This window comes from Strix aluco, chromosome 1, assembly GCF_031877795.1.
Source record: "Strix aluco isolate bStrAlu1 chromosome 1, bStrAlu1.hap1, whole genome shotgun sequence".
Lineage (NCBI taxonomy): Eukaryota > Metazoa > Chordata > Aves > Strigiformes > Strigidae > Strix > Strix aluco.
Window position 1 is genome coordinate 93,865,273 of NC_133931.1, and position 12,887 is coordinate 93,878,159.

Here is a 12,887-nt window from a genome sequence, read left to right on the forward strand (position 1 = left end):
CATCTGCTGCAACAGTATTCATACCAGGGTTAACTTTGGCTTGGTAACCTCAGTGGATATCTCGCTCCTGTTGGCAGTCCCTCAGAGAGTTTGTTCCTGCTGCAATGTATTATCTAGAAATCTCAGGTCTCTGTTAAAGACTGATTTCCAAACTTCTCTTATGTCATATTCATTATGCTGCACCTCAGCCTGGGACAGAAGACAAAGGCAGCACATTTCATTTAGAATGACTAAATGTTACAGGATACAGCACAGGCATTCATGTCTAGGATGGCTGCTCTCCCAAACCCGTCCAAAATTTACATTTACATGATGTGGAAACCCTCAAAACAGTACCCAAGAGATACTACAAGAATAACTGTGCTCATTTCAAGCCTCAACTCCATGCATCTAGAATATGCAGTTCTCTTTGTGTGACTGCAAACTAAAGGAAATCTCCTTCTGAAACCCTCTTTGGTGCCATGCCTCTTCACCCACAGGAGGTATCCCATTTATCTTCTGAGTTGCGTGCTTAATCTCTTTTGAGAAAGTCAGCCACTGTTTTCTGTCTTCATATCTCCAGCCCAAAAGTGTTGCCTTTCAAGATGCAAAGTCCACAAACCTTCCCTCTGTCTCTGGGCTCAACTCCACTTTGGTCCTCCATGGCCTAAAATAGACTGTCAGCCCTCCCCAGGCAATGTAATCAAACTCTTTAATAAACCTCCATCAGAAAACAATTTCTTGCATAGCTCCCCTGGAGCTTTCCTGCACCAGGACAGAAAAGGAAAGAGAAACTTCCACATTCTGCTTGAGATCCTAGCTTGAAGCCTCTGAAACAGCATTAGTCCCTGCACCAGCATTTGTCTTGTACCAGCTTCTCCTCTTTGCAGGTTTTACATTGTGGCAGGGTCCTTTCCCTTCCCCTCCTCCTCTGGCTTGCAGCCAGCTTACTTGGATAATTTCACTACTATCACCCCTTGGGTCAAGAGCTGCAACATATCTCTCCAGCAAGTTCCATGGAGAAAGCCAAAAGAAATATACATTGCACAGTCTTGCAATCAGCAGCCTTTGGCATATGCCCTCTGTCATGAGCCTCTGATCAGGCAGTCAAGATTATGTCCCTCCCACATCTTTTGCTTTGGGCTTGTTGAGGTGGTTCCTGTCTTTTGGACTCCCCCATGAGAGCCTGTAGACATCCTCATGATTCATTCATAGACACATTCAAATCAATACAGTTAACATTCAGGTAGTATGAACTTGTATAAAGAAGTTTATGTAACATCTAGATTTTGGATGAAACAAAATCTAGAAGCAGATATCCGAGAACTAAATGCTTCAGAAACCTTGATTTTGTCATTTATTCCTCCCTTGGGGTCTTCTTTGCTTTCTCTCCTGTTCTGCACAATTTCAAAACTCTTTCTTATTTTGTGGAAATATTCTCACCCTTGACTCCTTCTCTCCAGCCTCCTGGGTTTTTCTGTTTTGCAGAGCCAGCAAGGGCCAGGTGAGGCAGGTGCTTCCTCTGGCAGCCGAGGGGCCACTGTATTTTCAGCAGTGACTCAGCCCAAAGCGAACCCCACGGGGTAGGGCTGGCAGAGGCAGAATTCATAATCACAGCACTGCACAGCCACACCGGTTTTGAGCTGTTGTCTCCATAGTGAATGATCTGCATGGGGGAACGAGCAAGGTGTCACAGCCCCCAATTTTTATTGATTCTTCACTTTTAACACCTTTAACTGCTGAGAACACTTCCCCTGCAGCTCCAAATTCAAGCCCCAAATCCCATGCTTTCTTCACAGGAAACCCAACACCTATTCTTTGCTCCTGAGCAGCATGCAATAGCCTGACCATTGCTTTTCCAACACAGATAGATCAGTATTTCCACAGGGAAGGAAAATAATGGTCTGTATTAATATTATGAGTAATACTCAAAGATACCAATCAGCAAATAACATCAAAAATTTTTCTAGGCAGAAATGAAGTCTGAAAGAAATCTCTCATTCTGCCACCCACAGCTTCCTAACCCAGGCACACTAGCAAAGGCACAGAACTAGAAAGAGTTCCCACATCCACTTTCATTAGGAAAATCACATTATGATTTTCATAGCATAACATGAATTGTTATCTCATTCACAAAGCACATGATTAACTGTACGCTGCATCTTCTCAGAAGACCTGCAAATTGCTTTTTTGTATTATAGCAAGGGAGAATAAGCACTATGTTTGGCACTGTTGTCTTGGTTGAATCTTCAAATGTGCTGATTTTTTACTTTTTTAGTTAATTTGTTTTTTTGTTCAAAAACACTAACCTGTGAGGAAAGGAGTTTGCTGGCTACCATTATATTATTTAGTGCAGTGTCTACAGAGCATCTTACAATGTTGGTAAATATAATGCTAGAGTAGCAGCAGCAATCCTGTAATTGAGAGTCACAAGGGACAACTATAATAAAAACTGGCAGCACAGACCCCTGGATTAGCTAGGCTGAATTTCTTCAGCTTATAAGGGCTCTGTAAAACACTGCAGAAACAATTTTGAGATGTACTTGGTTTTAATTTCTCTACACATTGCCCAGAAGTCAACTAAATTACTGCTAACAGCTGCTGGAAAACTCACATGATGCACAGTTAATTCTTTTTTAACCCGATCACTTCAAACCTCCTCTGCGATTTTTTTGGTGCTTGCTGTGTCTCTCATCTGGAGTTCATATAAATGTCAAAGAATCCCAAACCTCGCTTGAGGCTTGAAGGTGAACAGAAAATATCATGGCCATGATGCTTTTTTTTGGTTCATCAGGATGCAGCACTCGCACCATAATTCTTAGGAAAAAAGAAAAGAAATTAGAAAAGACTGTCTCCGGTGAATACTACTGCTACACAGCCAACTGCAGGGAGTCAAAGTGCCTGCTTCTTACCTCGAGGCTGAGATAATTGTATCGTGTGATCTTCTTGGCATCTGTCAGCTCAATGAAATAATAACCCAGAGCTGCTCCTGCACCCTTCCATGATCTCGCAGGTTTAGCCACCATGCAAGCTCTTGACTCATATGAAAAAGAGTTAGTGCCAATCTCCATCCTCTGCACTGACCACAAAGCAAAGGGAAAACAACGAGGTCTGAATGCATCACTCACCGAAGACTGCCAGGGTTTCCTTTCACTTGAGATTGCAATGCTTGGAGTTAAGTTTTATTGCTATCACGTCAACATGGGAAGCCTTTGGTCTGTGAAATCATTCATCCTCCCAGCATTTCTCCTCCTGGATTTATGTCCTTCAGCCAAGCCAATCTTCTGAGTATTTCACAATGCTGCAATTATCACTGTCTCTTAGCATCAAAGCAAGCACACAGTGAGGAAGCCTGCACAGGTAACCACAGGAATGGCTCAGGAGAGGTGGGAGAGCCAAGTTTCGTGAGCAGCGCTGAGTGACATTACCTCCTGGAGGGGTTCAGCTGCCTTCCCAACCTGTAGTAAACACATCTTCCCCTCTGGCAGAAAGGAGGAGTCATAAGTAAGTGTTACCTACTCCTGCTGCTATTTGTGAACCTAATATAAACTTTGAGGTAACTTCATCATTTACACTGAAAACTTAATTAACTTCTAGTGGTTCCAATTACAGGAAGGAGGTCTGGGTGCAAAAGCAGAGGAAGCACCACAGCTTCAAATTTTAAAGGTAATTAGGTGATATTTCCAAGGCATTAACAGGCCTAAATGACATTTTCAAGAGTAACTTAGGCCTGTAAAACAAAGTCTCAATGACATGCAAGCAGATTTCAGTTGAGTCACAGCCTCAAGTGGACTTCAGCCATCCACATCACATAGGCCATGCAAAAAGTGGAAGGACACCCAATAACCTGTAAAATCTGAGCCTGGGCCCCCATTCCTTGTCAGCACTATTAAATTTAGAAATCTACCTTTTACTTGTTTTCCAAGGGTTCACCCGTTTACTCTTCCATAGTAGAGGGAGCAAAACACTGATTACGTGACAAACCTGATAGAGGATGCAGGCAGTACTTCAGATACACCATTGCTAATCATCTGATGATCTACCAGATTCAGTTTGGTTCAAAACATAGAGGCAGAGTGGTCAAGTAGTGAGCCAACTAATGATAATACAAAGTATTTACTTTGGAGCTACAACTATTTGGAAAGGATATGTGATTTATCTTGATATATCCTTTAGATATCTTTAAATATCCCTGTTGTCTCCAAAGACCCCTTGGAGAGCATTCCTTTATGTGTCTGGATCAGAAGAAAAAAGGGGTGCATGAGAAATAAAACAGTCGCTCAGGAGAGCAGATTATTCAACAGAACATGAAGTCCTTGGTAACATCAGGAAAGCTCTGCAACATAAAGAAAGCATGACTGTTTTAACAAAATGGTTGTACGCTAAAAAAAGAAAATCATACAAACATGAAAAAATGGCCAAAGCATGTAATTTGTAGTAAAAGAATCTCAAAACTGCTTTGAGAAAACATCTCACTGAAAAGCTCAGACTACAGAAAATTTGCTACCTGTGTGGAGGAATTTGGTCCCAATTTTCAGAGGTACTGCTTTCACAAGAGTCACAGTTTCATGGCTCTTCTGATGTGGATCACGCATAAGGAGCAAGAAGTAAGATGAAACGTTCCCCTCAAGTTTCCCAACAATGCTATGAAACATCACACTTTGTCAGTGGAAGCCTGGACCCCCTGAAGGCCTTTTGTATGAAACCCCCACTAAAACAGAGCATAAAAATACATCCTTTGCAAAAGGCCAGGCCCTGCCAATCACAGGCTGTCGCCAAAGAGGAACACTGCCAGTCAAGGGCATGCAACAGTGTATGGGATGGAGCCATACACAGGGAAACATGCAACGCAGAACTGCAGTGAAGTATGAGAACTGTGTAATATGATATGGCTAAGGTTTCATATAAAGGCCCAGGTCCTTTTCAAAGCATCCTGTTACTTCAAGCATATGCCCAAGTCCTGAATAAAGGCCATTTGAGGCAATGATGCAGATCCTGGTAATGGAAGTGATATGAGGAAGAGGTACCACATGCCTTGGAAAGGAATAATTTTATCAGGAAATAGAGAAAGCCAAACAATACCCATAACAACTGAAATTGCCAGAATATAATTTATTTCCCTGGGAAAGAAAACTTTCATGAATGCTTAGAAGGTTCCATGTATTTTCCCACCCCACAACAGCTATTTTCCATATGATCCAGACTAAAATAATCAGTAACATAACTCTGCTCTGGTCCTTAAAAAATCCTGGCAAAGTTAATCAGGGTATGGACTTTCCCATAAACTATAGCCCCTCCACATGCGGTTGGGTTCATTTGCAGACTCCATGCATCTCTAGGGGTCAGGTAAGACTGACTCACAGTCTAGATCCAACTCCAAACATGTCAGTAACTTGAATCAAATCCATTTTATCTTATCAATAGACTATAGGCTATAGGCTGAAGGATACCCATGACTGTGTGGACCAATGCATGCAAGGGAACATCAGATCTGCAGTGAGAATTGTTGTGAGCAACCCAGTGATGGGCAAGAGGGACGGAGCTAACCTAGGATGCCTCTATCTGCATGGAGATTATTTCTGCAGCTGGCAAAAATGTTCTGGGGCAAACTTCAGAATGACAAAGATGCCAGATTCCTTCTTTGCAGAGAGCATCAGTCTATCACCACCATCTTGTGAAGAATAAATGCTTAAAAACTTAAGCAACTGCCAAGCATTTGATAAAAGGTCAGCATTGTAATAGTCAAGGCTGCATTGGAGACACCAGTTTTGTAGGCTCAGAAGGCCTATAGTGTAGTTTTTATGGGAAGCACCAAATGTTTCAGTGCCCGGAGAGAAAGTAAGTTGTACTCAGCCAGGGAAAGTATGTGGGAGTCAGGAGCTTCATTAAAATTGCCAGCTCATTGCCTTTCAGATCCCTCTTTTGTCAACTGTGGATGAAGTTTCTCTAACTCACGGAAGCGTTTTGAGAACAAGCTAATGTTTACGAACTACTTTGAAAGTAGAATGGTCAGAGTATTATTTTCTTGCATTCATCTTCTCACTTCCTGGGCACTGTTGTCCCATAACAAGACCTCAAACACTCTTAACAACTGTTTCTTTACATTCATGTAGCTGTTCAGAATGGATGTTTATTTGAATTCACGCTGGTCAAGAAAGATGAAAGGTTGTAGACAGATCTTCATGTAGACTATTACATGACCACTATTTCAGGCAAAGATCTTGAGGCACTCATATTCCTCTATTATTTTAATTCATGGCCCAGACTGTGTCTGCTGACAACATTACAGCATGAGCACACAGGGCAGTAAAATTGTCCCCTGAGTGTTCCTGGGAACAGATTACAGAAGCAGCATGAACCAATGAAACAGACAACAAAGAAAAATACATCTGAGTGATTGCCCACAGATTTCCCTGAGTGGTCACATGGGCATTTCCATTACGGAGAAGAATCTTAGAGCTGGGGTATCTGAGCTGGTTGTTCACCGTCCAGGTTCAACCAGATGCCACACATCCTCCGTAGGAAGCAAAATGGACTTTCTAGGAATATAGAGGGTGCCTAAAGGAGCTGTTGGAATGAAACTGAAGCAACCAAAAAAAAAAAAAAAATCAATAATGCATTTACAGAATAAAAACCCAGACCAGAGGAAATACATTACAGCCACCTACTACCATCTGAGAAAAAAGGGCAAAAGTCACTCATCTGACTTAAAGGCCATCTATCTAATGCTCTTGAATTTTTGCTGCCAGACAATGTACCTAAATAAAAGATGTTTTTTGCTCTCCCACATACATAGCTAATTAAAAATAGTCATGGTGTCATGGGACATCTGTAATTGGCCTTGTGTGGAAGCTCTGTATTCCACTGGTAATTACAATTACTCTCTCATTGCAACCAACTTCAGCTTCACTAAATCAGCCATTTATTTTCTCAGCTGTCAGGGTCCTGGCTGAAAACACAGGAACTATTCAACTTCCATCCTCCTCTTTCACACTGTGATATACAGGAAACATATACATATTCTTCAGTTTTCATAAGACATTTTATTCCTTTAACTCGGAGCAGATTTCTTCCAATAATGTACACATTCAAGGCAAAACCCAGCTCCTTTAGGATGGCAAGCTTCCAATGCAAAATAACGTTTTGCTTCTTTTTTTCCTCATAGTTATGTCTCTCCTTTCAAAGTGCTGTTGGAGAAAACCCCAAGATGTAACACATAACACCACTGAAAATGCTCAGATCCCACATCAAACCATAGTCTTAAATACAGGTTGAACCTTCAGCCCATGTAAGAACAAGGCAGTTTCACATGACTTTCATAAGAACAATTATTGGCATCTCTCTGCTTTTTAGGGACTTCCTTTGAAACAGATTTTGCAGACAGCTCCAAATTTGGCGTCAGTGCAAGCCCACAGAGTTCATTAGAAATAGCCTTATTTACTATGCCTCATGGAGAAGAAAAAAAGGCATGAGACTCTTTGGAAATCCAGTCACTTGTAGGCAAAGGGTCAAATTTTTAAAGCAAAGAAGCAAGACAGTTGTTCCTGGGAATTTTGGAGTTGATGATTTTGGTGAAGACAAATTATACGTGGAGGCATGTATAGGAACCTGAATTCATGTTTAGGAAAGAGTGACTAAAGCAGGGGAATGACAATGCTGCTTGCTTACACCTAGATCTGGGCACACTTTGGGGCCAAAATAGCCAAAATATATTAAGATATATGATATGTTATATAATATAAAACTTTACTGAAAAATGAAGTTTTGTGGAAGGGGGAAGTGACCTACAAATTTGGAACAAAACCATAAACAGTTTAAGTTAAAAGAACAGAAGAAAAATGAGGATAGCCAAAATAATTATTTTGACATTCTCAAATAACATTTTTTTCTATTTTTAAAATTGACTAGATGTCATTTTAATAGGGATTTAAAGGAGGTTCAAACAAATGTAAATGCCTCAACAAAGTTTGGATGCTGCCAGAATTCTTTATCCAGTCAAAACCATTTTGTTTAGTTTGTTTATTTTCCCAAGAAAAAGGGAAATGGGGAATTAATTGCTTTTTTTTGTGCTTTCTGCATGTGAAAATAATGAATTTTCAGTGTCTGATAGTCACCAGTGAATGTCACATCTTGTGACTTGATGTGACTAAACCACGTAAGGTCTAGTGGTTTCTAACTGGCTGCTGCTGCAGTGGGAGTGCTCACTAGTCCCCAGTGCAAACTCCCTGAACTCTCAAGGGAAAATATAACTTCCCTCCCACACATAAAGTCCTCCACTGCTGTAGTATTTCCCTCTTCAGCCTGGTGCTCACACTACCAGGACTGCTGCAATCTGAACATGTGCCTACAGCGACAAAATATAAGACTTTAATTAAGCTGGTTTTCAACACTCATCATTCCTGAGACTTCCTCCAGTGAATCATGAGTTTATTTTCATACCCCTGTGCCAGCCATGCCTGCCGCAGCAGCACCGGAGCTGCTAGCAGGGAAAGGACTCTTGGGGACAGTCACCTCTCCTCCAGAACAGATGACATTAGTTACCCTCCTTGCACCACCATTTTATCTCTTGCCAAACCACATCTTAAAGATGAAAGGAGGAAATATGGTGCCTGGGGTCACTTGCCATGCCTTTGAATATGGCACAGGTACTGCTGACCTGGCGAGGAGCTCCTCTGAAAACCAGTGCCAGTCGGTGAGGGTACTGTGGGAGGCAAAGGGGTAAAACAACAGTAAATTCCTCATGGAGGTTTCCTTCTGCAAGAGCATCCACCACCTGCAGAAGGTCTTTGGCACCAACCAGCTTCCTAAAGTGCTTTTTGCAGGCAGGGCCAGAGAGCTCCCCTGGCCAAAATAAACACACTTCTGAGCATCCTCACCTGCCACAGCAGGCAATGACCAGAGTCCTGCTGCCATCCATGGCTGCCAGGAAATTTTACTTTAGCAAACCATGGCTGCCGTACACCATCTGCAAGCTGTTGAAATCTCACCCTGGAGACAGTGGCACCCAGCTGGGATGCTTGCTGGAGATAGTGGCACCCAGCTGGGATGCTTGCTTCTTCTTGCTGCTGAGCTCTTTTTTTACCTGTGCTATGATTATCACTGCCTGATTTCGTGCTTTCACCTTCCTCCTGACTCGGTCTCATAGCTCTGCCAGTGACATTGTGGACTGACCTGCTCGGCCCTGCCGCTGCGGCCGGTTCCCTTCCAGCAGTCCCAGCAGCTGCTTCAGTTTATGCACTGCTTGTGCCTATTGCAAATGAGCACGGTCAGGGAGGAATCACGCGCTGGAGGGACAGTCTAACTGGCTACACATCCTTTTCCTATACCTTTTCCTACACTACATTCCTCCAGCACAATATAGAGAGCCTGGAACAGTGGCAGGCATTACAGTAGAAGTGGTTGCAGCAGTCCCAGGAACATGCACACCCTCTGCCTCGCATTGGCACAGTGTCCAATGTCTGTGTCTTGGCTTCACTCTCTCTAGAGCAGAGCTGAACACCTGGGTCATGCTGCAGAGGCTAAAACTGGGCTTTTTCAGTTCTTTCAGCAAGAAGACCATTATGCAGGAAACAGAATCAATGTGGTTTTGTAAAGTATTTTCTATGTTTTGAGCCTATTGATTTAGAAAACTTTTTTCATCAGCTTGCCACAAGGTGTGACTTTTCGGATCACTAGACTATGTCAGTAAAATGTCATTACTACCATTAAATATCTACATTCCTTAAAAACAGGACACATTGGACAGGAATACCAATATTGATGCTCATAAATTTATACAAATCAAGTTTAAAAAAGAGTTTTGAAATCAGCATGTATAATTTTGTTCTCCACTAATGTATCCTTGTCACTTTTATATTGGGACATGCAAGAGGAACCAGGCATTGCCACTGATTTTTATCTTATTCCTGTATTGTAGCAGCTGCAGAAATAGCCATTGTCCTAGGCACTATCTATGGAGCTATAGCAATGTGCTGAATTTCAGAGAGTCTTATCAGCTCTGCCACTGAGTGGTCCTTAAGCCAAAACCCCACTTTGAAAGGAAAACATATCAACGCAAACACGCTGCTTTAGCATCTCAAGATTTTCCAGCTAATCTCTTATGAGGTACCAGAAGCACAATCTCAAGAACCCAGGGATAAAGGATATCAGGTTGTGATGAGTGCCTGGCAGTTTCCTTTTCATTATCCTGAAAAACAGATAAATTCTTTGCTAGTTTTGTCCTTGCAGAGTTCATAGGAATTGTCACCTAGGTATAATTCCTATTCTTAAGAAGGAAAAAGAAGAAAATCCAGCCAAGCAAACCTGCATTGGCAATCAACTAAGAAATGTAAAGAAGATTAGATAGTCCTTACAGTTTCTCTACTTTTTACAGATGCATCATCACCTCTTTGGATGGGATTTTTCTTCAATAATTTCAGCTATTTCCCTTGCTACAATTTACATATCCATATCTCCTACTTGACTTGTCATTACTGATAAACCTTACAAGACTACATCTAGTGCTATTTTGCAGGACAGCTAAGAAACCAAACCGCTTCTGCCTCCAAGCACCACTCTGCAACCCTTCTTGCAGCAAGGGCTGCATTTCCCAAGGCCTGGGACAGGATGCCGAAGCGCTGATGTCATTTGCCTGAACCACCAGGCCCTTCTTTTCCTGTTTCTTTTCACTCAGCAAACTACTGAATCATTCCAACTCCACCATGTGACTCACAGCTTGTTCCATAAATAATTGGAGGTAGGAGGGAGCGGATAGCAATAAAAACAGAACCTGAAAGTACTGGAATGAGACTGGTTGCCTTGGTGTTGGCTTCTATTTTTTTTTCCTTTCTATAAAGAAATCTGCTCTTTAAAAAGGAAAAAAGTCATCTGCTTTATTTAGCAGGAGTTAGCAATGCATGCTTTGTTCCCTGCAACGGGCCAAGTTGATGTCACCAACAGCAGCTGGCTGATAAATATTTTTCAGTACAGCTTCATATATTCCTCAAAGCCTTATACTGAGGTTGGTATGAGAGGATTCCAAACCGATTTGCCTGAATGCAAGCCAGAGGAATAAAGGTTCTCTGGTGGCTCCATTTTGTGTTGTTGTAGGTATTCATTAGACACCAAATACCTCACTTGGAATAGCGATAAAACCTTGTAATCCCCTGGCATCTTCCAGCCAATACTTAGCAAATATTAATTACATTGACCTTCAATCACTCCTGTGAAGTAAAAGTAAAAATCTTTGTCTATCTTATCTTGATTTTAAACGGAAGACAAGACAAGGGCAAGAATAGATATTTATGCCAACACAGCCAACAAATCTGCATTAAAAACATGAGTAGAATAAAAGGACTGCATTTCCTTATCTGTCATATGATGTGTATTCAACTGAAAAGGTTAGGTGGATTGTATGAACTACACATAAAACAATGTTATCTAAGCACCAGGGGCAAGGAGAGGTATCATGGAGTTTTGACATACTATAAAAAGTGTGGGAGCAATATTGCAAGGAAGCAAACAAGCAAGGAAACAAATGGCATTCAGGGCCAAATTTCCCACCAACCATTTAACATGGTGCACTCCAAACCAAAAATCATTTAGACCTGTGAGAGAGATTCAGCTTGCCTATTGAGTGCTACACAGCTAATCTACACAGCAGATATTAGTGAAGATCTGAGGTTGCTACGTTCTCGGGGCAGGCTCGGAGTTCTGAGATGCCCCATGTCACAGACAACCTCCAACTCATTTACAACATGAAGGTTTTATTGATGATGTTAGAGGGATATCCCAAAGGGGTCAGTACTGGTTTCTGGGGCACTCCTGATTTGGGTGGTCGCTGTTTCTTATAGACAATTCACGTCTGAATGTAAAACCAAGTATGAATTGCTGATCTCATAGGAGTTCACGTTGCTAAATTAGATTATCTGACCCATGGCGTATGGCACATTTACAATATGCGCACCCATGAAAACAGTTTCAAGACTGGCAGGTCTGCATTTCTACAGCAGAATTGTCACTGCAGGAGCATTCCATGCAAAGCAGCTGTGCTTGTGGATGGCTGTGCCTAATTTCCTTTTGAACATCTCCAAATCATCACTGAAATTATTAATTCATTCATGATTGCAGCTCTCTTGCCCATTGCTACAGGCTCTGGAACAAAATGGGAACTGATGTCAGAGAATCTCTAGTAAATTTCTGCTAGGAAAGGGCTCTCCTTGAAGTGGTCACAAAATAAAAAGAAAAGTATATATCAAAATAATATAGAGCAAGAAAAAAGTAGTAAGAATTCTCTACGATCTGGATTTATTTATCACAGAGTGCTATTCTTCAGTTATTTTGCCACTGAGCGTTTTAAGACATTTCTTTCCCCTCCAGCCGCCCATAGTTCAAGGGATCTGTCATACAGGTCTCTTGTGCCTCAGCTGCCTGTGGCTTGGCCATTACTTGTGAGTTAGACCAGCTCCATTCTCCACAGAAAGGCACTACCCTTTTCATCTTCCAAGTCAGTTTTTCTGCCAAACTGTGGCACTAACACACTCTGGGTGTGATTCAGCCAATTTTCTCATCCACTTCAATGAGCCTTGACTCTGTGTTAAGAGGACAATTTCTTCCCACAGCTTCTAGGAACATCAAATGAAATTGGACTGTCACTTACTGGACCCCATTTGTCTTCTTTTTAGAGCAGGCTAAGTCTCCAGCGTACGGGATTTGCTTTCTTTTAATTTCTTTAGCCTGTGTGAACCTATCCTTTTGCCTCTGTTTTTCTTCCACTGCAAAATAATCTGGTTGGTCCTCATATATCAAATGAAAAAACCCCAACAACATTTATAGCATACATTAGAAGTAACCTCTTGCACTCCTTACATCTGTGGAAAAAGACTTAAAGAACTGCTCTATGTGGCTGCTCTGTCTAAGGATTAGATGGT

General features: G+C 41.8%; 1 long non-coding RNA gene across 2 annotated transcripts in view; it reads right to left on the reverse strand.

Moving 5' to 3' along the window:
• Positions 1-4,070: 4,070 nt before the first annotated feature.
• Positions 4,071-12,887, reverse strand: part of LOC141924638 (uncharacterized) — a 46,421-nt gene continuing 37,604 nt past the window's right edge. For both annotated transcript variants that reach the window (XR_012623609.1, XR_012623610.1), the window contains exon 5: positions 4,071-4,315. This is a non-coding gene — a long non-coding RNA (uncharacterized LOC141924638). The remainder of the gene's footprint in view (positions 4,316-12,887) is intronic.